This window comes from Sapajus apella, unplaced genomic scaffold (genome assembly GCF_009761245.1).
Source record: "Sapajus apella isolate SASKATOON/1434 unplaced genomic scaffold, GSC_monkey_1.0 scaffold104, whole genome shotgun sequence".
Taxonomy (NCBI): Eukaryota; Metazoa; Chordata; class Mammalia; order Primates; family Cebidae; genus Sapajus; species Sapajus apella.
In genome coordinates, this window is record NW_022437044.1 from 836,544 (window position 1) to 860,649 (window position 24,106).

The window sequence follows — 24,106 nt, forward strand, 5'->3', positions numbered from 1 at the left end:
CAGCAGGCTAGAGAGAGAGTGTTGTGAGAGACAGCAGGGAAAACTGCCTTATAAACCATCAGATTTTGTGAGAACTTACTATCATGAGAACAAGAATAGCATTGGGAAAACTGCCCTTATGATCCAATCAACTCCCTCTCTCAACACATGGGGATTACAGGTCCTTCACTCAATATCTGGGGACTACAATCTGAGATGCGATTTGGATGGGGACACAGAGCCAAGACATATCAAGGGGGGTGAGGGATAAAAGACTACACATTGGGTACAGTGTACACTGCTTGGGTGATGGGTACACCAAACCCTCAGAAATCACCACTAAAGAATTTATCTATAAAACTAAACACCACCTGTTCTCCTGTTCTCCAGAAACTGTAGAAATAATATTTTTTAAAAATTAAATGGGCCGGGCCTGGTGGTTCAGGCCTGTAATCCCAACACTTTGAGAGGCTGAGGTGAGTGTATCACCTGATGTCAGGAGTTTGAGACTAGCCGGGCCAACATGGTGAAACCCTGTCTCTACCAAAAACACAAAAATTAGCTGAGTGTGGTGGTGGGCGCCTGTAATCCCAGCTAGTTGGGAGGCTGAGGCAGGAGAATTGGTTGAATTCAGGAGACAAATGTTGCAGTGAGTCGAGATAGTGCCATTGCACTCAAGCCTGGGCAACAAGTGTGAAACTCTGTCTCAAAAAAAGTTAAACTTGTGATTGTATTATGAAATTCCTGTAGTGAGTTTTTCAGCTCTAACAGATCAGTTCTACTCATTCTTACAATGGCTATTTCATCATTCAGCTCTTGTATCATTTTATTGGATTCCTTAAAATGCTTGTACTGGGTATAGACTTTCTCCTAACTCTCGATGATCTTTGTTCCTATGAGATTCTAAGTTCTGTATCTTTCATTTCAGCCATTTCAACCTGGTTAAGAACTATTGTTGGGAACCAGTGTGATCATTTGGAGGTAAGAAGACACTCTGAATTTTTGAGTTGCCAGAGGTCTTGTGCCGGATCATTGTCATCTGTGTGGTGTGATGTTCCTTTAATCTTTGAAGGTGCTCTCCTATGGATGATTTTAGTTTTATTTTCTTTGCTGCCTTTGAGGGTTTGATTGTGATATAAGGTGGATTCAGTCAACTGGCTTTAGTTTCTGAAGATTTCAGGGGCCCAAGGCTCAGCTCAGCAGTCCTAGCCTGCATGCTGTAACCCTGGGCAACTGCAACTGGGCCCCTGGCTTTGTTCTCTGACCCCTCAAGATTAGGAACCTGCTGTGCTGGAAGGACCTAGGTGTTTCTGGTCCACTGGCAACAACACTCTGATGCGGTATTGGCAGAGAGTTCCATTCTTGCTTGTGCATATCAGCAGCAGTGGTGCTGCGGTAGGGCACATTTGTGTTGCCTCTCTTTTTAAGAAATAAAAAAATTAGGGGAAATTTGTTTAAAAATACAACCTTTCTATAATCTTGAAACTTAAAACTAAAATTAACAAAAAAAAAAAACTTGACAATTCCCAAAGTTTTAAAATTAAAAAACTGCTTTAGGAATTTTACCATACATTTTATTCCAAATTTAAAGGAATTTAAGATGTTTCATAAAGCTAAAGCATTAATGTCTCCCATATGCAATATTTTAACTTGGACTTTTTAAAGAGAAACAATTAAAAAGAAGCCATTAAGACATCATATGAACTGAGCTCCTGCAAATGTGGATTGTTGAAGAAGATACTTATTTCAAACTCATAAGGGATATAAATAAATGTAAAACTTTAGTACCCAGGACATGCAAACCAGAATGATGATGAGCGTAAGTTCCAGATTAAACATCATGTTTCCAGTTCTTTCAGGAACAATATATTTATCTAGTTTCTAAATTGAGACAAAGGAAGTAAAATGGAGAGGTGAATTACCAAAAAGGCATGTTATCAATGTTCTCCTTTAGATTGTTTTTGAAAGCTTTTAAACACTGGGCGTGTAAGTTAAAGCTGATTTTAGCACTTCCTCAGCGGATCACCTTAGACTTTGCTAAAGTTGGCACCATTATAGGGGTCATATTTTCACACGGATGCACTCTTCCTGAACAGAGTGTGTTTGACAGAAAAAAGTTTTTCTTTCATGCCAGGCATTTGTGTGTTTGCTTTTTATAACAAACAGTAAGACAAAGCTCACCATGTTGGACTCTCTCCCAGTATTTCCAATTTAGCTATGAAAACAAGATTTTTATTTCATGGTTTGGAGAAGTGCACTTTAAAACTTAACCCTTTAAGATAACAGCATTTTTTTCCTCAAAAGTCATTTTATCTTCTTTGATTTGAATTTTATTTCCATTACTTTGGATATCACAAAGTGTATCCTCTCATCACTTGAGTTGGTAAGGGAGATATTTTCATAAGTAGTCTTTTTTTTTTAACTTTATATGATTTAGCATTTTGCTATAGCTCTTTTTTAAATATATATTTTCATTTTAGATGCTAAATCTGGTCTCCATAATCAGATTTGGTAGCAGCCTTTATTTTGTTGTTAGCTTTTTGGCAGAGTCTAGAAGGTCCCAAGCTGCTAACCTTTTGTCTGAAAGTCTTTCAAGTTCAGCAGTTTTCATGTTCTATCCTGTCATAATGAATAGCAACTGTCTCCCCAACAAAGGCCAAGTTATTATGGTAGGTTAGAATCTTAATAGTATTAGGAAAAAATCTTGCAAGGTTATACCTAAAATATGTATTCAAATGAACCATAAGCCTAATTCCAGTAGTTGCAAGTATAGCATGTCGTGCAGCCTGTATTCCCAGTCTTCCATAGAAGTCAAAGCATCCAGTGAAAATTCTGACACTGAAAGAATGTCTATTGAATTCTTCATTCTGAAGTAGGTTATAAGAAGGAGGTTTGCTGGGCATGGTGGCTCATGCCTGTAATCACAGCACTTTGGGAGGCCGAGGTAGGTGGACGGCTTGAGACCAGAAGTTCAAGACTGGTCTAGGCAACATGGCAAAACCCTGTCTCTACAAAACATACAAAATTAGCCAGGCACAGTAATATATGCCTGTAGTCCCAGCTACTTAGGAAGCTGAGGTGGGAGGATCAATTGAGCCCAGCAGTTTGAGGCTGTAGTGAGCCATGATCTCACCAATGCACTCCAACCTGGGTGACAGAATGAGACCCTATCTCAAAAATAAATAAATAAATAAATAAATAAATAAAGGAGGTTGGCAAAAAGACCTATTTTTAAATGGATATATTTCTTTTAGAAATAGAAAGAAATAAGACTTTTTTTACCTGTAAAAAAAATGGATAAATTAAAATTGATATTTTCACTGAATATTATGATTATCATCATAATCACCATAATCTTTGTAAGCCTAAGTGACTTATTTTACATGTCATCTTAATTCTTTATTGTCATGCTTTCCTTTTTAAAATTTGCTTTCTTTAGCCTCTGAACTATTCAAATATGCTATTATCATTCTTCTCAGGTCACAGGCCTACATTATTTACTGTTCAAATATAACATAACACTAGAACAGTTATTTCTGCTGAAATATATTACACTATTTTTGATGGGAGAAAAAATGATCAACTTTCTTATAAACAGTGAACTGATATACAGAGGTATTAGTTAATTCCATAGCACATAGGAGTGATACTTGTACCCAAAATGGAATATTAGGAAATGTTAATGCATGTACTGTTCTGTGTAACTTCAGACTTCATCACTAAACTTATGAATGAGTATCTAGAATAGTCGTTCAAGGTAGATACAAATCAGTTGCTGAAAAGAGGAGAATAAATGAAATATTAGAGATTTGCAAAAGCACCAAAATAACTAACATTACTGAAATATGAGTAGAAATGTATTTTTAGTCTCTTATTCTCAATGCTCGATATACTAATTATAAAGCAAGGATGACACTTCTTAGTGTTCACAAATGTGTATGGGTGTGGGTGTGTGTGGGAGTGTGTGTAGCTTTCAATCTTTAGTTTGAATACAAAACTGAGCTTTGCTGCACATGTATAAAAACTCTATATGTTTTAGGTCATTCAGCCTGAGGAAAGAAGTCATGTTAACAGAAGAGTAACAAAACTAAAATTTTCTGACACTTCTTGTATCACTATTACAGGACCTCTCTATTTAATTCAAAGAGTTCAGAAAGAAAGGAAAGAGGTGGTGTATCTTAAATAGAAATGCCTTTTATTTCTATTTTTGTCTAGCTAACTCCTATTCATGTATCAATGCTTAGCTCAAGAGACTGTTTCTTTGGAAAGCCTTTCCTAACCCACATTCTATTTAGATGGCCCATCTCTACACATCCACAAAACCCTACGCCTGTTTCCTGCTTTTCACAGTACTGATTATGGAATTATAAGCATTGGGTTACTTCTTAGCTGTCCTATGATCACTCTATCATTTTGCTCTTCTACTTCCTCTTCTCTTCCTTTTTTCTCACTCCCAATCTCACACCCATACACAAGACCATGAGTTCCGCATGGGCAAAGACTATGCTTTATTGGACTTTGAATTTCTAGCACTTAGTGCAATGTCTGGTACATAGTAATGACCAACCAATATTTATTGAACTGACATGTATAAATAAATGAATACTTAGGAACTAGTCATATCAGCTATCACCATTTTTGTCTTTTCCTCCAGATTGCTAGGATAATACATTCTGTTGCAGATAATGATTACTGTGTTAGTTTGATAGGGCTGAAAAACAAAGTACAACAGACTGGTTGTTTTTAAAAAATAAAGAGAAATTTATTTTCTCACTGCTCTGGAAGCTAGAAGTTTGAGATGAAGGTGTTGGCAGTGTTGGTTCCTTCTGAAGGCTGTGTAGAAAGAATCTGTTTCAGACCTCTCTCCTTGTTTTGTAGAAGTCTGTCTTCTCCCTGCGTCATCATCTTCCCTTTGGACATGTCTATGTTCAAATTTCCTCTTTTTGCAGTGACACTAGTTGTATTGGATTGAAGCCCATCCTAATGAACCTATTTTAACTTGATTACCTCTTTAAGGATTCTATCTTCAAATACAGTCACATTCTGAGATACAAGGAGTTAGAAGTTCGACATATACATTTTGGGGAAGACATCATCCAGCTCGCAACTCCTAAGGGTGCTGCTCCTAGTAATTACCATATGAGTAAGCAACCATTTTTGTGCACATATTTTATGCTCAAAAATAGTGTTAGAAACAGTGTTTGTTTTGTGTTAGAAACAGTATTAAATGTTTTGCATGCATATCTCCAATACATAAGTTTGCCCTGATGTCGGCTGCAGGCTCCTGCACTCAAAAATCCATTGAAGCACCACTGTTTTGCCATCCATCCTATGGCTCAGTAGTTAACTGCAATGGAGAACACTTCTCTTTATTTTCACTGGTGTGATACCTTACGAAGTGGAGTGCTGAGTAGTGTTACTTTTTTTTTTTCTTTGACATGGGGTCAGCATCCCGAGTAACTGGGATTACAGGCGCCCACCACCACCTGGCTAGTTTTTTAGTATTTTTAGTAGAGATGGGGTTTGACCATGTTGGCCAGGCTGGCCTTGTACTCCTGGCTTCAAGTGATCCACCTGCCTCAGCCTCCCAAAGTGCTGGGATTACAGGCATGAGCCTCTGCATGTGGCCTGAGTAAGTAGCGTTACTCTTACAGATTTACAAAAGAACTTTATTGAAGCAGTTCTTTTATTTTTCATTCTTGTATTGCATTATCCATATATGAAACCTCAACCATGGGTCCACAGGGGTTGAGTCAGGGGACCACGTTAAATGGCAATTTACAGGCTTTATTCAGAATTATGCCACTTAATCCATGCCCTAGTACTGCCCTTGTGCATTTGATTCCCTCTTCTTTTGGTTTACATTTTCCCCTCCCATCAGGACTTCCGTCATCCCTCCAGACGTGCCTGATTTCTAGAAACTGTACAAGTTCTTAACTGAGATCTCAGTTAAATTTAGCTTCAAACTGAGTTTTCACTGTGCTTTTCTAAGAAATTTTACTCATGTAATTGTTTCTTGTTGTTTTTCTTCTTTCTTTTCTAATTTAAAAATATTTAATTGACAAATAAGGATTATATATATATATATATATATATTCAAAATGTATGACGGGGTGTCCAATCTTTTGGCCTCTGTGGGCCACATTGGAAGAAAAAGAGCAGTCTTGGGCCACAAATAAATACACTAATGATAGCTGATGAGCTAAAAAAAATTGCAAAAAATTTGCATAATGTTTTAAGAAAGTTTACGAATTTGTGTTGGGCTGCATTCAACATTATCCTGGGCTGCATGTGGCCCATGGGCCATGGGTTGGACAAGCTCGGTGTACAATGTGATTATTTGATATATGTAAATATTGCATAATGATTATTACAATACAATTAAGTAACATATCTGTTGATACCCATGCTATACATTAGATACCAAGAACTTGTTCATCTTGTAACTGAAAGTTTGTACCCTTTGATCAACATCTTCCTATTTCCCTCACTCCTCAGCCCCTAGAAGCCACCATTCAACTCTCCATTAGTTCAACATGTTTACATTCCATATCTAAGGGAGATCATACTATATTAGTCATTCTGTGTCACGATTTCTTTATTCATCCATTGATGGACACTTAGGTAGCTTTCATGTCTTGGCTATTGCAAATAATGCTACAATGGACATCGGAATGCAGATATCTCTTTGAGCTACTAATTTCATTCCCTTGCAGTGGCACCAGTCATATTGGATTGGGGCCCATTTTAACTTGATTACCTCTAAAGATTCTATCTTCAGATGCAGTCACATTCTGAGATGCAAGGAGTTAGAAGTTCGACTTATACATTTTGGGGAAGACATCATCTAGCTGGTAACTCCTAAGGGTGCTGCTCCTAGTAATTGCCATATGAGTAAGCAACCATTTTTGAGCCCATACTTTATGCTCAAAAATAGTGTTAGAAACAGCAAAAATGCCCAGAAGTGGCATTTTTATAATGCCTGTAGCAATTTACATTCTTGCCAGCATTATAGAAGTGTTCTTTTTTCTCCTGACCCTCTCCAACACTTATCTCTTGTCTTTTTGATAATAGCCATCCTAATAGATGTGAGATATCTCATTGTGCTTTTGATTTATATTTTCCTGATGATTAGTGTTGCTGAGAACCTTTTCCTATATCTCTTGATCATTTGTATGTCGTCTTCTTCTTTTTTTTAGTCTATTCAGGTTTTTATCCATTTTAAAAAAGCTGAGACAGGTTCTCCCTCTGTTGTACAGACTGGAGTGCAGTGGTATGATCACAGGTCACTGCAGCCTCAAACTCCTGGGCTCAGGTGATCCTCCTGTCTCAGCCTCCTGAGTAGCTGGAACTACACGTACACCACCACCACATTTGGCTTTTATCCGTTTTTAAATTGGATTATTATTATTATTTTTGCTATTGAGTCATATGAGTTCTTGGTATTTTAGATATTAACCCCTTGTGGGACATATGGTTTGCAAACATTTTCTTTTGTTCTGAAGGTTGCCTTTTTATTTTCTTGATTGTTTTCTTTTCCGTGGCAATTTTTTCTCATCTTAAATATGTGTGAGAGGGATGAAGGGGTATTCCTTAAATCTGCAAGCATTAATTTTTTATTATAACGATTGAAGAAGTTTTATACGGAGCTGAATATTGGGGAATTTTGGTGTTTGGAGGAAAAAGAGACAGCAGTGAAAAGAGAAAGAACCTCAAGAGTTCATATAGCCCATTTTTTAAAGCAAGATTATGCAAGTGACTATATTATAGGCATCTAAGAGCATAATTAATGCCTACTTTTCCTCCTTATGTGAAAAAAAAGAGTTAGCAAAGGAATAGTGGAAAAACAAAGGAGTCAACACATGAGGTCAAATAATCCAAACTCTTTTCTCTTTTGGAAGTGTTAGAAAGATCTACAGCTGTATCTTCTCCAAGGCCAAGTCAGGTCTCATGGTGGTATATGTTCTACCTCAGCTTCTCCTTATACTGACAACAGTATTCTGTATTCAGGGCCATGGAAAAGTTGACTTACTCAATCTCACCACGTGAGTAGAGACAGACTTGCCCAGCAATTTTATTCATCTAGCTAAATTCTTCCTAAAGGCTATTTTGGAAATTCAGTTTCTCTAGAGTTTTGAGAAATAAGTTCCAAATATATCCTGAAGGCTTTGTTTATTTTAACAACTGGAGGTCAATGAGAAATAGGGAAAGTTTAAAATGATTTCCCATTCTAGGAATGTTCCTCTACAAGATTCAATTAGCACCTTGTATTTATCATAATTTTAAATTTAATTGACAATGTATTTTATTGTCCTTTAGTATTGTGGTTAAGTTGTGGCTCATTAATACTATCAAAACTTTTCAAACCAGATTACCAAAATCTTGGTGGCTTTTATTGCGAGAAATTGAGACTTTATTTCCTCCAATCTTCAGTACTTTCGCCCTCTATTTAATTTATCAAAGCCTGCTATAATTACTGTTCTTGTAATGTCAGGAGGAATTTCACATCTCTTTGCAGAATTTAACTTATTGTGTTGGTGTTTCACATGCCAGACCTATGTATGTGTATATATATATATATATATATATACACACATATATATATGTTCCCTCGGGATTGCCTATTCACATTAGTAGGAGCTGAGTAAACATACCAAGCAAACAACAGCCCTCTCTTCACTTGATAACTAGGTAGCAAGAGTACAATTATCAGTGCTAGTAATATTACATCTCCAGAAGAATTTAAAGGATCACTTTTAATTATAGGTAGAGCTCTAAGCTTGATAGGATATTACAGAGCTGAACTATTTATAAAATTACAAATCCCTTCACAAGCATTTTGGAAATTGATGTTTACATATTAGCACTATTATAAAAGTGCATTTTTTTAAACGTATGCAATTAAATTTTTTGCCAACAATGTTAAAAATTTGAAATCATTGTGGATAGCAAAAAAGCCCATAGTATGTGTTCCTTAATAGAAAGCAACACAGCACTTTTTTGCCTGGAATTTTAATTTGCAAATCCAATATCTCTCTCCAAATAAATGCAATGTAATATAACTTGTACCAGTATGTAACGTGCCAGTTAGGTGACCCCCGAAAGATCAAGATCCATAAATGGTGCTTGAGGACCAACAGGATTTCTTTGTGGTTTTATGCTTGACACTATTAGCATTTTTCATGGATTGAAAATGCTTCATTAGATATTAAATCTTTCTAACAATATTACCTAATATTTACTGGTAAATCATCATGTTTCCCAAGTGAGAAAAAAAGAGGGGCATGATTAGAAAGAAGGCATTATTAAATGTTCGGTTTTGGATTAAATCATATATATTATATGTATAATTAGTAATGTATACTTATATACATTATAATTATAATATGTAAATAAATCAATCAAAATACGTATATTTTCTTCATAGTCTTAATTTTTTTCTAAACAATAAGCCAAACCTTATGTATGCCAGGCACAAAGCATAATTTGGAAATTTCACCAGTCAGTGCTTTTCCATGCCATTATTGGGAGCATTATGCTATTAGCTATAAAAAATAATGACTGAAATCCAAGAAGGGTTATGCTATGAGAGTAGGCTCAAAGTGTCTGATGGGAAAGAAAACGACATGTAAAACCCTATGTAAATAAAGTAATCCTTTAATACTCTATGTAGATATTCATTTGAGACAACTAACTTTATACAAAGATCTATTTTTCCAAATGCTGTCTGCTTGAATGGCTTTTGATGCTCCCACAAGGGACCAATAGATAAACCTTTCTTGCAAGTGGGCTACTGCTTCTGCTCTACCAGGAGTCTGCATAGATGAACCGTTATTACTGATAAGAATTAAATCAAAAAGCGCTGCCAACTAGCAAGGTTCTACTTTGATCATGTGCTGAGTACATATGAAGCCATTCAAATAGTCGTTAGTCTTGATAAAGGATGTCATGCCTGCTTTCCTTCACCCCAATCCGATTTTTCTTAGGTTCAAAACATAGGCATAGGTGACTATTTGTAAGATTGTTTTAATATAGCAAGCTATAGGGCTGCAAATCATTATTTTTGTGGTGACCTGAATCTCTTTACATTATTGTCCTTGAGACATTTATTTTTAGTATCTTCTATGTCCTTAAATAAGGTGCAATATCTCCAGTTAGTAATCTAAAATATTGTCATTGTTGACTTTTTGTAATGAAAATAACTAAAATTCCTCCAAATAATCTCTTTTACATGTTTACAGAATGATATGAAAAATAAACACTTAAATAGCTATCTTATTAACATTTAAAGAAAATTAATACTTCTTACTTGACTCAGAATTCAACAAATTCATTACTCCTGAAAAATATGGAGAATATAGTAGTTGTCAAAGTCCTTTTTTAAAATGTGAAATCGATGGCAATGACAGTAATTCCTTTTATTTGCTCAGTTTCTATCCAAATGCTAATTTAAGGAATGTGGATAACTTTGACTTATAAGAGCACTGAACACTGACCAGCAAACCAGTGGAATGTATTTGTTACTTTTACGAGTTTTCTTCTTTTTTTTCACTTTTTTTTTTTTTTTGAGACAGCGTCTTGCTCTGTTGCCCACGCTGGAGTGCAGTGGCATGATCCTGGTTCACTGCAACCTCCACCTCCTAGGCTCCAGCAATCTTTCCACCTCAGCCTCCTGAGTAGCTGGGACTACAGGTGCGTGCCACCATGTCCAGCTAATTTTTCTATTCTGTTGTAGAGACTGGGTTTCTCCATATTGCCCAGGCTGGTCTTGAACTCATGGAATCAAGCAATCCACCTGCCTTGGTCTCCCAAAGTGTTGGGATTACAGGTGTTAACCACCATGCCCAGCTGACTTATATGAGTTTTCTGATGTAAAAAATCGCTGAGTTTGTAATCTGTTTTCTCATCCAAATCTTCCCTAACCATGCTGAACAAAATAGAGAATAGAGCTCTGTGGCACAATACAGAGACTTTATTTGTAGTTGATATTGAATCATTAATTAGTATTCACCCAATATTCCAAATAGTATTCTTCATTTTATCTATAAAAATATGCCTAGAAATGTGGATTTGTGCTAATTCACCTGATCTATGAAAATTCAGATAATCTTTGCCGTCAAAGTACAGTTTTTATGACTTGATAGCTTCCCGTTTGTCTTTTAGAGCTTTTATGTGCATGTAAAGAATATGCACATATGTGTATATCTGTATTCCTTCCTTTTTACACAAATAATAGCACATTATGTAAATAGTAGCATGCTATGAAACTGCTTTGCATGTTTCCTTTTCCACATAATATTTCTTGGACATTACCCTGCAAAATCTAGATCTGCCACATTTTTAAATGGCTTCACTACACCGCCATTGCACAGATGTCTCGTAACTTATTTTGTCAGTTTTCTATTGATAGACATTTATGTTGTTTCCAGTCGTTTTGTAATGCAAGTGATCTTTAGTAACTATCCTTGTGCATGCTTTTTGGTGCACATTTATAAGACTTATGGAAGAAAACGCTAAAAGAAGAATTGTTGAGTGAAATAGTACTTTAAAATCTGAGAGGTCTTGTGAAAATGCATTCAAATAAAAAATTTATGAAAGTGCCTAATTTTCTATACCTTACCTTTTCTGCATTTGTGGGCCTCTAATTGTCTTGTTTCTTATACTGATGTTCTGGGTGCAAAACTCTGAAGTGAGAGTTTTTTACCCTGCTAGGCTTTGTGAGGGCAGACCTGTCCTGCAGTACAGCCTGTTTCCCTGCATTCACTTCCCCTTCTTTCTGGGGGGTGGGTAGCTCCGTCCTGCTGGCTTTTTGGCTTTCTCGGTGTCAGCCAGTGCTTCCACCTAGATCTATGCTGACAACTCCAGCGCCGACGTTGCTGTTCTGCCCTGTTCAGGCAGCTTGCTGAGGTTTTTCAGCCCAGCAAAGATCTCCTGTTCTGTAGGTTGTAGAGGGCTTGGGTGGAGCACTGTATCCGAACTGAAGTCCCAGAGGGGGAGATCCCCTGGTCCTCTGGTCAGTTGCACTTACCTCCTGGGTGGGGCAGTACCCCACCATGCCTCAACTTGCCCTATTTGGTTTATACCCACTGTCTAACCAGACCCACTAAGTAAACCTGGTACCTCATTTGGAATTGTGGAGACCACTCAGCTTCTGTGTCTCTGTCGCTGGGAGCTGCGTTCCTAAGCTGCCTCTAATTCGGCCATCTTGGGCCCTCCCTTGATGGGTTTTCTTTATAGGTTACCTGATGCTTTTGCTTCACAGCTCTTAAAATTCCTTCATTTTAACTTTAGATAAACTGATGACTATGTGCCTAAGCGATGATCTTTTTGTGATAAATTTCTCAGGTGTTCTTGAGCTTCTTGTATTTGGATGTCTGGGTCTCTGACAAGGCTGAGGAAACTTTCCTCGATTATTCTCTTTAATATGTTTAACACTTTTAGATTTTTCTTCTTCATCAGGAACACCAATTATTCTTAGGCTTGGATGTCTAACATAGTCCCAAACTTTTTGGAGGCTTTGTTTATTTAAAACATTTTTTTCGTTGTCTTTGATGCATTGAGTTAACTTGAAAGCCTTGTTTTCTTTTTTTTGCTGTTCAACTCTGTTGCTCAGGCTTTTCAGTTCATTTTGCATTTCTCTAAGTGTATCCTTGATTTCCAGAATTTGTGATTGTTTTTTACTTATGTGATCTATTTCCCTGAAGTATTTTTTCTTTCATATCTTGTATTATGTTTTTCATTTCTTTAAGTTGGACTTCACCTTTCTCTGGTGCCTCCTTGATTAGCTTAGTAATCAACCTTCTGAATTCTTTTTCTGGCAATTCAGCTATTTCATCTTGATTTGCATCCATTGCTGGTGAGCTGGTATAATCCTTTGGGGTGTTAAAAAACCTTGTTTTGTCATATTACCAGAATTGTTTTTCTGGTTCCTTCTCATTTGAGAAGACTATGTCACAGGGAAGATCTGGGATTCAAGTGCTGCTATTCAGATTCTTTTGTTTCACGGGGTGCTCCATTGATATTGTGTTCTTTCTGTAGAAATGGGGCTTCCTGAGAGCTCGTCCGTAGTGACTGTTTTTGATCTTCTGGATCTGGCCACTCAGCAGAATTACGAGGATTTGGGCTGGTACTGGAGAGTATCTGCAGAAGGTCCTGTGATGCGATCTGTCTTCAGGCCCCTCAGCTGTGCATACCAGCACCTGCTCCAGTGGAGGTAACAGGGGAGTGAGGTGGACTCTGTAAGGGACCTTGGTTGTGTTTTGTTTAGTGTGCTGGTTTTGTATCGGTTGACCTCCAGCCAGGAGATGGCACTTTCAAGAGTGCATTAGCTGTGGTCCTATAGGGAGGATGTAAACTTGCCATAGGGACGCTGCTTAAGTATTCAGATTTCTCAGGTGGTGGCCAGGGTCATGGAGTTCCCAAGAGATTATGAACCTTTGTCTTTGGCTACCAGGGCAGGTAGAGAAAGACCACCAGGTGGGGCCAGGGATAGGTATGTCTGAGCTCAGCTTCTTCTTGCACAGCATTTCCTATGGCTGCTGTAGGGGATGGGGGTGTAATTCCCAGTCCAATGGAGTTATATTCCCAGGGGGATTATGGTTGCCTCTGCTAAGTCATACAGGTTGCCAGGGAATGGGGGAAAACTGGCAGTCACAGGCCTCACTCTGCTCTCACACAGTCCCCACAGTCCTAAAGGCCAGTCTTACTGCCACTGTGCCCCTCCAACAGCACCAAGTCTATTTCCAGGCAGCCAGTGATCAGGGCTGAGAACTTGTCCCAGGCCACAACCTTCCCTGTGGAGAAAGCAAACACACTCGCAGTTTCTGCTATCTCATGGAGCTTGCAATGGTGATTCAGTTCTTTCAAAGGGTCTGCGGATTTTGTGGGCTTTCCTGGTATATTTCTGTGATAGTTGTTGGAGCAAAAATTCAGTATGAGTGTCCACACACTGTTCTGTGCATCCGAGCAGGAGCTGCGAGCTAGTCCTTCCTTCTGTCTGCCATCTGAATCTCGATCATGTGAATTTTGTCTTTAGTTCTCTTTATGTGATGAATCATATTTATTGATTTGCATATGTGGAACCAGCCTTGCATCCCAGAGATAAAGTCTACTTGACCTTGGTGGATAAGCTTTTTGATGTGATGCTGGATTTGGTTTGCCAGAATTGTGTTGAGGATTTTTGCATCAATGCTCATCAAGGATATTGGCCTGAAGTTTTCTTTTTTTGTTTTGTCTCTGCCCTGTCTCTGCCATGTTTTGGTATAAGAGTGATGCTGACCTCACAGAATAATGTGGGGAAGAGCCCATCCTTCTCAATTTTTTGGAATAGTTTCTGTAGGAATGGTACCAGCTCTTCTTTGTACATCTGGTATAATTCAGCTGTGAATCTCTCTGGTCCTTTTTTTCTTTTTTTTTTGGTTGATAAGCTATTTATTACTGGTTGAATTTCAGAGCTTGTTGTTGGTCTGTTCAGTGATTCAATTTCTTCCTGGTTCAGTCCTGGGAGGGTGTATGTGTCCAGGAATTTATCCATTTCTTCTTGATGTGCACAGAGGTGTTCATAACAATCTCTGATGGTTATTTTTATTTCTGTCGGCTCAGTGTTAATATCTTCTTTGTTGTTTATAATTGGTTATTTGAAGTGTCTCTCTTTTCTTCTTTATTATTATAGCTACTGGCCTATTTTATTTATTTATTGTTTTCAGAAAACAAACTCCTGGATTCGTTACTACTTTGAGTGGCTTTGCATGTTTCAGTCTCCTGATTTTGGTTATTTCTTGTCTTCTGCTTCTTTCAGACTTGATTTCCTCTTGGTTATCTAGTTCTTTTTGTTGGGATGTTAGGTTGTTACACTGAGATCTTTTTGACTTTTCGATGTAGGTGTTTGATGCTATAAATTTGCCTCTTAACATTGCCTTTACTGTGTCCAAGACATTCTGGTATGTTGTATCTTTGTTTTCATTAGTTTCAAATAATTTTTTGGTTTCTGCTTTAATTATTATTTAAATGTTTTATTTAATTATTTACCCAAAAGTCGTTCAAGAGCAGGTTATTTAATTTTAATAAAATTGTATGATTTTGAGCGATCTTTTTGGTCTGGATTTTCAATTTCATGGCCCTATGGTCCAAGAGAGTATTTGACAGGATTTCAGTTCTTTTGTATTTGCTGAGGATTGTTTTATGTCTGATTATTTGGTAGATTTTACAATATGTGCCACGTGGTGGATGACATTCTGTTGATTTTTGGTGGAGAGTTATGTAGGTGTTTATCAGGTCCATTTGATCCAGTGCTGCATTCAGAATCTGAATATCTCTGTTAATTTTCTGCCTTGATGGTCTTTCTAATACTGTCAGTGGGGAGTTAAAGTCCCCCACTATTATTGTGTGGAAGTCTGTCTCATTGAAACGCTCTGAGTACTTACTTTATGAATCTAGGTGATCTTGTGTTTGGTGCATATATATTTAGGATAGTAAGGTGTATGCTCTTTTTTTTTGTCTTTTTTTTTATCTTTGTTGGTTTAAAGTCTATTTTGCGTGAAATGAGGACTGCAACCCCTTCTTTTTTGTTTTTCATTTACTTGGTAGATTTTTCTCTGTCACCTTAGTTTGAGCCTATGGGTGTCCTCTCATGTGAGATGGGTCTCTTGAAGACAATACACCATTTGTTCTTGGTTCTTTATTCAGCTTTCCACTCTGTGTCTGTTAATTAGGGCATTTGGCCCATTTACATTCAAGATTAATATTGATATGTGTGGATTTGATCCTGACATCATGATGTTAGCTGGTTATTAAGCAAACTTTGTGTGGTTGCTTTATAGTTTTAGTGGTCTGTGTCCTGAAGTATGTTTTCGTATTGGCTGGTAATGGTGTTTCCTTTCTATAGTTGGTGCTTCTTTCAGGAGGTCTTGGAAGGCAGATCTGGTGATAATAAATTTCCTTAGGATTTGCTTGTATGAAAAGAATCTTATTTTTGCTTCACTTATGAAATTTAGTTTGACCAGATATGAAATTCTTGGTTGGAATTTCTTTTCTTTAAGAATGTTGTGTATAAGCCCCCAATCTCTTCTGGCCTGTAGGGTTTCTTCTGAAAGGCCTGCTGTTAGTCTGATGTACTTCCTTTTGTAGGTAATGTGATCTGTCTCTCTGGCTGCCTTTAACATTTTTTTTTCTTTAATTTCAATACTGAGAACCCCTCAAAATTCTACATGAAAAGATCATCCCCAAATGTGGATAATAGCACTGAAATACATACTACACTTCTATACAAGAAGGTCATCCCTAAGTGGGGATGGCAGAGCTGAAAAGCACAAGTGAGGATGATCTCCTTGTATAGAATATTGGAAGGGCTCTCTGTATTTCCTGCATTTGACTGTTGGCTTCTTTAGCATGTTTGGGGAAGTTTTAATGGACAATATCCTAAAATATGCTTTCCAAGTTGTTTTCTTTCTTTCTGTTCCTTTCAGGAATGCCAATGATTCATATATTTGGCTTTTTTCCTTTTTTTTCTTTTTTTTTTCCATCTCCAAATGGTTCTTTATTGAACACCCACTTTGGCTAGGCAACATCGTCCCTCTGCCTGTAACGTAGGCTCAGGTAACCCCACAGAGTATCCTCAGAAGGTACCTCCCAAGACCAGGAGTAATGAGAGACTAGCCAGAGGGTAAGGGACAGCAGGGAGAGGGAGGAAAGTGAAGCTACCAGGAAAAGAGGAGAGGCCTGAACTAGACAGCTGATGCTTTTTCCTGCCCAGCACCCATTCATCACTTCTTCAGGTAATATCCGCCACCACAACCACCAGCAGCAACTCTCAGTCTCTGTGGGTACATGCCAGGCCTGTCCTCTTGGCGTATTCCATCTTCCTGGCCACAATGATGACTTAAGGCTGGATACCTTCCTCGTCTGGGCCAATGAGAAACAAATCCAGCAGTTCTGTCAGCAAAGAGGAGCTCTTTTTATCAATAACTGGTGCTGTGGGACCACATCGTGAAGCCCGAGAATAAAGCCATCTCAAATGAAAGCAGAGCTGAGAGCCGAAGAGACAGATCCCTGTTTGGAGTCCTGGGATGCAGCCTGAAGCCCAATCTAGCCCATGCTTTTCAGCTACATGAGCCGTTAAATTCCCTCTGCCCCAAGTAAACTGGAAAGAGTCCCAATCAAGGTCCTTCCCCTCTGGTTGTTCTTCTGCAAGTATTCTGAGGACAAGATTTTCTTCTGAAGGGTTACAAAAGTAATTGTGTGGTGACAGACTGTGCCTAGGTCCCTGGGGTGAGAACCACCATGGAGACAGACTCCAGCTGGCCTTTCCTAGGATACACACTCACAACTGTCAACACATCTTTGAATACATCAGCACATAATTATAAACTCCTATTGTTTGTAGTAGCTATTGTTTTTGTCTTCCCAGCACCTTATTTTGGATGGAGAAAAGGTCATGACCCAGACTGGATTAATCATGTGGCCAAACACGCATGGCCACAGAGACTGATCCAAGAGGACGTAGGACTAACAAATCACTGAGAACTTTGTGAGTTTCCAAATTAGAACTGGAAGGGAAGAAACCTTTCATTCAAGGCCCCCAAGATGGAAGGCTGCAGGTCTGGAGCTGTCAGCTGTCATGGCCCCAAATACACAGAGAAGGCTCATGTGCAGCAGAAGGAAAGGAAGCCAACACAGAGGCCTGGCAGTGTCTGCTTATTGTCTCCCAATGGCCATTCTTCCCCCACACCCTAACTAGCACAGTCTCCTTCCAGAGTTTTGGCTGCCCAAGTAGAAACTAAATTTACAGCCTACCTTGTTGCTAACTGTGGACACATGGCAAGACAGTAGGAACCTGGGTGCCTGATGATATCATGGACCAGCCACTTGCCTGGCCTGGACCAGCTGATTATCTCTGCACTGTTAGGGGAGAGAGAAATAAACTTCCATCTTCTCTGAGTTATGTATTTATAAAAAAAAATGACAAACTAGAGAGTTATTTTAAAAAATGGCAAACTAGAAAGTTCTAGATGGAACTAGTGGAAATGATTATATACAGCTGTTTTGTTTCACAAACTCCACAACTGGATATTAAGTCAGGATAGCGCCTGCTAGATTCTAACCTACAAAGCTGGACTGTTCTGCCCTACTCACTTACAGATCAGGGTATTAACCAAAGCCAACCTTCTCAGCCCCTTACCTCTAAATCTTCTTTCTAAGCTATGACGTCAGAGCAGTACCAGGAAGGGTGTGCTACTGGCCAGAGGAGATGGTGAGAACAACCCTAGCAACTTCATTTACTCCTGGGGCTCTGTGCCCACAAACTGATTTTAAGAGCCCTTCATGTATATATGCAAACGGGCTCTAAGTACAGGCATTTTGGTGTAAATTATGGAGTTTTGACAAATACAGGGTAGGCTGAATGGTTCTAGGCCAGGGAGCAAGAGTTCGCAAAGGCAGTGTCTTCAGTGAAATAAGTACCTTGAGGCAAGAAGTAACCACCTGACTAATGCATCCACATGAGAGACTTATATCTAACACTTGGCAAAAGTACAGTCTAGGATGCTGAGGTCCCCACTTTTAGTGAAAGCCAAAGGCCCTAGGTCAAAATGCTAAAAAGTCTTTTACTAACTACCCTAGGACAGCTAAGTTCATTTTGGGAAGAAGAGAGAGAAACACTAATCACCCCTCCCTTCAAGTTTTAATAGCCAACAGGAATCTGGGCTCTGAAAAGTCACAAACACCTTTTCCCAGGATTATGAGCAATTGCAACAACTGGCCAATTGTGTTAGCAGAAGAAAAGCTGGACATTACCTGTGTGAGAGGCGCTCAGCATGGGCAGCGTATGGCTGTGAGCAGCACATCAGCTATATAACCTCCACACCGAAAGGGTGCTGCTGCTCTGCAGGTCTGTTTCAGGCAGGATCCAGCCATCCACAGGACCAAGGGGCTGGAGTGTTGGGAACAGATGATTATGTGTTCCACAGATAATGGTACAAAGTGACTGTTCATAGATAAGGTGTAAGCATAGCATTTGAAGATAACTCCTCCAGATGGTCTATTAATAAATTCTTAAGAGCTTAGAGCCTTGAGGATTGAGAAATTCTCAAGGAATTTTTTAAAAGAAGGAGGGGTAGATGTTGAAGACATAAAAGCTCTTTGTAGGTGTTGACTGGCTCGCTTTGTCCCCAAATTCATTTTAGAACTCAAGCAAATTCAAGATATGAGGCAGAGATGCTAGACTTGTGTCAGGGGCAAAAACTTCTGGTAGTAGCTCTTGGTGACATTAATCATCAGCTCCTGAGTGCACTCTGGGAGCTCCCCTGAGAAGAGTCCTGGGCAACCTGAGAAGACAGTGAATGGTGGGACCACAGTTTCTGGAGGTAATACTGTGTTATCAAGAATTTTGCAGCAGTCTTTCAACACACATCGGTGTCCAATCGCACAGTTCTTGCCAACATGAACGTAGGAACCAATCTGAGCTGCATTGACCACACAATCTTCCTCAATAAAGACACGGTTCCCAATATGTAAAGGAAAGAATGCAACACCTTTGCTGAATTTCTTGAATGGTGGCCTTATGACACTACGACTTTTCACAACACAATGGCGCCCAACTCTTAACGTTTGCCAGATCCCCTCAGATAATAAAGTCATTCATCACAATGGTTTTGCCATTGAGAACGATGTTCTGGCTTCCACACAACACCGACTGGCGACTGACTTTGTTCCCAGATGCCGTCTTGATGTACTCGGACTTGTTGTAAAGCAGCTCGCCCAACTCCATGGCCACCGCCTCCTTCCCTCAGACCCGGCTCCCATCAGAGTCAGTCGGTCAGTCTTTCTGAGATTCCGGCTACTTCATATTTGCTTTCTTTACATAAACTCATATTTCTTGGAGGTTTTGTTCATTTTTTTTTCATGTTTTTGTCTTTATCTTATTTGAAATAAGACTGGCTGTCTTATTTCAGAGAGCCAGTCTTCATGTTCTGAGATTCTTTCCTCAGCCTCATATATTCTGCTGTTAATACTTGTGACAGCATTGTGAAATTCCCATAGTGTGTTTTTCAGCTGTATCAGGTCATTTAGATTCTTTCTTATACTGCCTATTTTGTCTGTCAGCTCCTGTATCCTTTTTGGTTTTTTTTTTGAGACGGAGTTTCACTCTTGTCGCCCAGGCTGGAGTGTAATGGCACCATCTTGGCTCACGGCAACCTCCTCCTCCCGGGTTCAAGCAATTCACCTGCCTTAGCCCCCCAAGTAGCTGGGACTACAGGCGTGTGCCACCATGCCCAGCTGATTTTTGTATTTTTAGTAAAGACGGGGTTTCACCATGTTGACCAGGATGGTCCCAATCTCTTGACCTCGTGATCCACCTGCCTCAGCCTCCCAAAGTGCTGGGATTACAGGTGTGAGCCACCGCGCCCGGCCGCTCCTATATTCTTTTATTGTGCTTCTTAGTTTTTTTGGATTGCATTTTGCCAATCTCTTAAATCGCCATGGTCTTTGTTGGAGAACTAATGAGATTTGTTTGCAGAATATAAAACATGATGGCCATTTGAATTGCCTGAGTTCTTGCATTGGTTCTTTCTCATCTCTGTCTGTGGGTATTCCTTTAACTGTGGCATAGATTTCTTTAACTGTAGGTGTAAATGTGGATGTTTTCACAGGGCTGAGGCTTTGTGCAGGGTCTTTTGTATTTGTAGCTGACTTCTCGTCTTTTGTTTCAGAGGTGTGTATTTTAGGGAGGTATTTTGATGTTGCTGAAGCCTTGGGATATAATTCAATAGGTGGTGCTTAAGTGTAAGGGTCTGTTGCTAGGCTCTTACTCAGTCATGTGGCTCTCCTATATTTCCTCATATTTGCAGCTGTGCTTCCTCTCAATGCTCTGAAAGTGTGGGTTCCTCTCTCACTTGAGTGCTGGCTGTAGATCATGGCTTGGCACTCTTAGGATGCTCACTGCAGCTCTGTGGTCATCTCAGGGTTTATGTTCTCTCACCAACTTGGAGGCAGCAGTGGAAGGAACCTTAAGAGTGGTTGTGGCCGGGCGGGGTGGCTCACGCCTGTAATCCCAGCACTTTGGGAGGCCGAGGCGGGTGGATCACGAGGTCAAGAGATCGAGACCATCCTGGTCAACACGGTGAAACCCCGTCTCTACTAAAAATACAAAAAATTAGCTGGGCATGGTGGTGCATGCCTGTAATCCCAGCTACTCGGGAGGCTGAGGCAGGAGAATTGCCTGAACCCGGGAGGCGGAGGTTGCGGTGAGCCGAGATCGCGCCATTGCACTCCAGCCTGGGTAACAAGAGCGAAACTCCGTCTCAAAAAAAAAAAAAAAGAAAAAAAGAGTGGTTGTGGCCAAGGGTCTTTTACTTGTCTCCTGGGGAATCCACCCCAGAGAGATACAGGTCAACAATCACTTAGTGCAATCAGCCTAACATGAAAGGCCTGTGCTGTGGGTCCAAGTTGGGGGTTCCCTGCATGGCCATGAGCAGAAGAGATGGGTGGGACCTGTGGAAGACAGACTGGCTTCCTGTCCTTGGGTTGACTGCAGTTTATTGGAGATGTGGATAAGGCACTTAGAGTCTTCGCTCCGTCGTTAGTCCGAGGGTCGTGGGGATAGTACCACCACAGAGGCAGCGGCAGAGGAGCTTTCGGTGGTCCTTGGCGGTTCTATCTACGCGAAGCACAGAGTTGTCGTTACTCCAGTCAGTGGGATGGAGCAGCTGCACTGCTTGTTTGTGCTTGGGCCTCTGCCTGTTGGGGAGCAGGGGTTGAGGGCTTGAAGCAGTGAGAGGTCTCCTCTCCGTATGGTGACTGTGGTGTACTGCAGGCTTGCATGTGGCCCTCAGGCTCTTTGTTTCTTCCCCACACTGAGGGAAGCAGAGACACAACTGCTGATGTGATGGTGGCAGACGGGCTGTCAGGTACCTCTGGGAGCCTTTCCCCGGGAAAACTCCAGTCCACGATCAGTGGGTATGCTTGTCCATGAGTGGGGCCACGGTTCTGCAGTCATGAGCCAGGGGCTCCGCTTGGTGATGAGTGGGGGTTGGGCATTCCCAAGGAACAGGGGCTAGACTCATCTTTATATGGTGGTTGCTGTGTGCCAGAGGTGTCAGCATAGTGACTAGGTCCTTTGTTACTTCCCCAGCCTGAGGGTTGTTAGGCGGTACCCCTCCAAGTGCAGTGGCAGATGCGTTGTGGGTTTACTCTGGGATTTCCTCCTTGGGGAAATACTGGGCTGCCGCTGATTGAAGTAGTCAGGTGGGGACAGGGAGGTTGTGCTGGAGTCCCAGGTTGGCCAGCTCTGTCCAGTGAGGAAAAGCGAGGACTGGGACCTGCTTGGAGAACAGCCCAGCCACTTCTCCGTGAGGCTGGTGCTTGGTGCTGGGAGTCCAGACCAGCCCCTGGTCCCTGCAGACACTCCGTAGCCTGGGGACAGCAAGGGCAAGGGCTGCCGGGCAGCAAATATGGCAACCCGCTCCTTTCTCTGGGACTCTGACCCAGGGACTCATAGAATTGCTGCTGGCTCAGACATGGTGGAAGATTGCTGGAGACCCAGGTCAGGAGGAACCGCCCAGTAAGAAGATACAGGATTGGAGACCCATGTAACAAGCAGTCTGGCCACTTTTCCATAGGGCTGCTGCAGTATGCTGGAGGTCCCCTCCAGACCCTAATCACCTCGGAATTTCCCTTATCCGTTGCCGGCCCAAACATATCAGCAGGAGGTGCTGGTTGGGAGGTTCATCCCAGTGAGGAGGAATGGGATTAGGGGCCTGTGTAAAGAAGCAGTCTGGCTGTTTTTTGGTAGAGCAGTTATGCTGTGCTGTGCTGGGGGCCAGTCCAGCCCCCAGTTGCCTCAGAATCTCCAAAGCCTGAAGGCAACCATGACAAAGGCTGTGAAATAGCGAAGTCGGTGGCCCACCCCTCCCTCAGGGAGTTCCATCCCTGGGAGGCCTAGAGCTGCTGCTAGCGGGGAAATACCAGTGGGGAAGGCTGAAGATCCCGGTGGGAAGATCTATCCCAGTAAGGAGAAACCGGATCCAGGACCTACATAAAAAAGCAGTCTTGGCCAGGCGCGGTGGCTCACACCTATAATCCCAGCACTTTGGGAGGCCGAGGCAGGTGGATCACGAGGTCAAGAGATGGAGACCATCCTGGTCAACATGGTGAAACCCCGTCTCTACTAAAAATACAAAAATTAGCTGGGCATGGTGGCACACGCCTGTATTTCCAGCTACTCGGGAGGCTGAGGCAGGAGAACTGCTTGAACCCAGGAGGTGGAGGTTGCGGTGAGCCGAGATCACGCCATTGCACTCCAGCCTGGGTAACAAGAGCGAAACTCCATCTCAAAAAAAAAAAAAAGCAATCTTGTCGCTTTCCTGGAGTATCTGCACTGTGTCGGCTGCAGCCCTTAGCTGCCTCGGACTCTCTAAGGTCTGAAGCCAGCAACGCCTAAGGCTGCAAAATAGTAAAGATGGTGGCCGACTCCTCGCTCTGGGAGTGATGTCTCAGGGATGTGGCTGGCTGTGGTTCCAAGCCAGTAGGTTTTATCCTGAAAGATGCCATAGGAGCAGGGTCTGCAGATAGTCACTGCTCAGTCCCTGGGATTCAGCCCTTTCCCTGGGTTATGTATGGGGATCTAATCTCTTGCTTTGCCAGAGTTGCAGCTGCTTTGCTGGTGAGCCTGGCTATCTAAGACTCTTGGGCTCTATGTGTGCTTGAGCAGCGGTTCTGCCAAGACTCCAAGTAGCTCTCTGTGTCAGACTGCAGGCCCTGGTGGAGTGGGTATGTGAGGGGATCTCCTGACCTGAGGGTTGCAAATATCCATGGGGGAAGTGTGGGTTACTCAGAGTCCCTTACCCTCTCAGCACTTCCCTGGGCAGGGGAGGCCCCACTGACTCCATGTTACTACCAGGTGGGTGGTCATCCTGCCTTGCTTTTCTTTGTTTCCTTGATGAATTCCAATGCATGTACCTGGATGATTCAGTTGAAGGTGCAGCATTTACTTAGCCCTTCTCTTTCTCTCCGACTGCAGCACACATTAGTTGCTCCTAGTCGACAATCTTGGCCAGCCTCCAACATACATTTCTTAAGCAGAAAACAAAAGGCACTAATCACAAAAGAAAAACATTAATAAATTAGACCATCA

The 24,106-nt window shown here is 41.0% G+C and overlaps 1 long non-coding RNA gene and 1 pseudogene across 2 annotated transcripts; one reads left to right on the plus strand and one right to left on the minus strand.

The window, feature by feature from the left end:
- Nucleotides 1-1,177: 1,177 nt before the first annotated feature.
- LOC116536843 lies at nt 1,178-11,820 on the plus strand. Its single transcript, XR_004262822.1, has 3 exons — nt 1,178-1,292; nt 7,925-7,935; nt 11,808-11,820. It is a non-coding gene; the product is annotated as an uncharacterized LOC116536843 (long non-coding RNA).
- A 6,816-nt stretch (nt 11,821-18,636) lies between these two features.
- On the minus strand, nt 18,637-19,798 carry LOC116536848 (annotated as a pseudogene). The gene has a single exon (XR_004262824.1). The product of XR_004262824.1 is annotated as a dynactin subunit 5 pseudogene (transcript).
- Between the last annotated feature and the right edge of the window lie 4,308 nt (nt 19,799-24,106).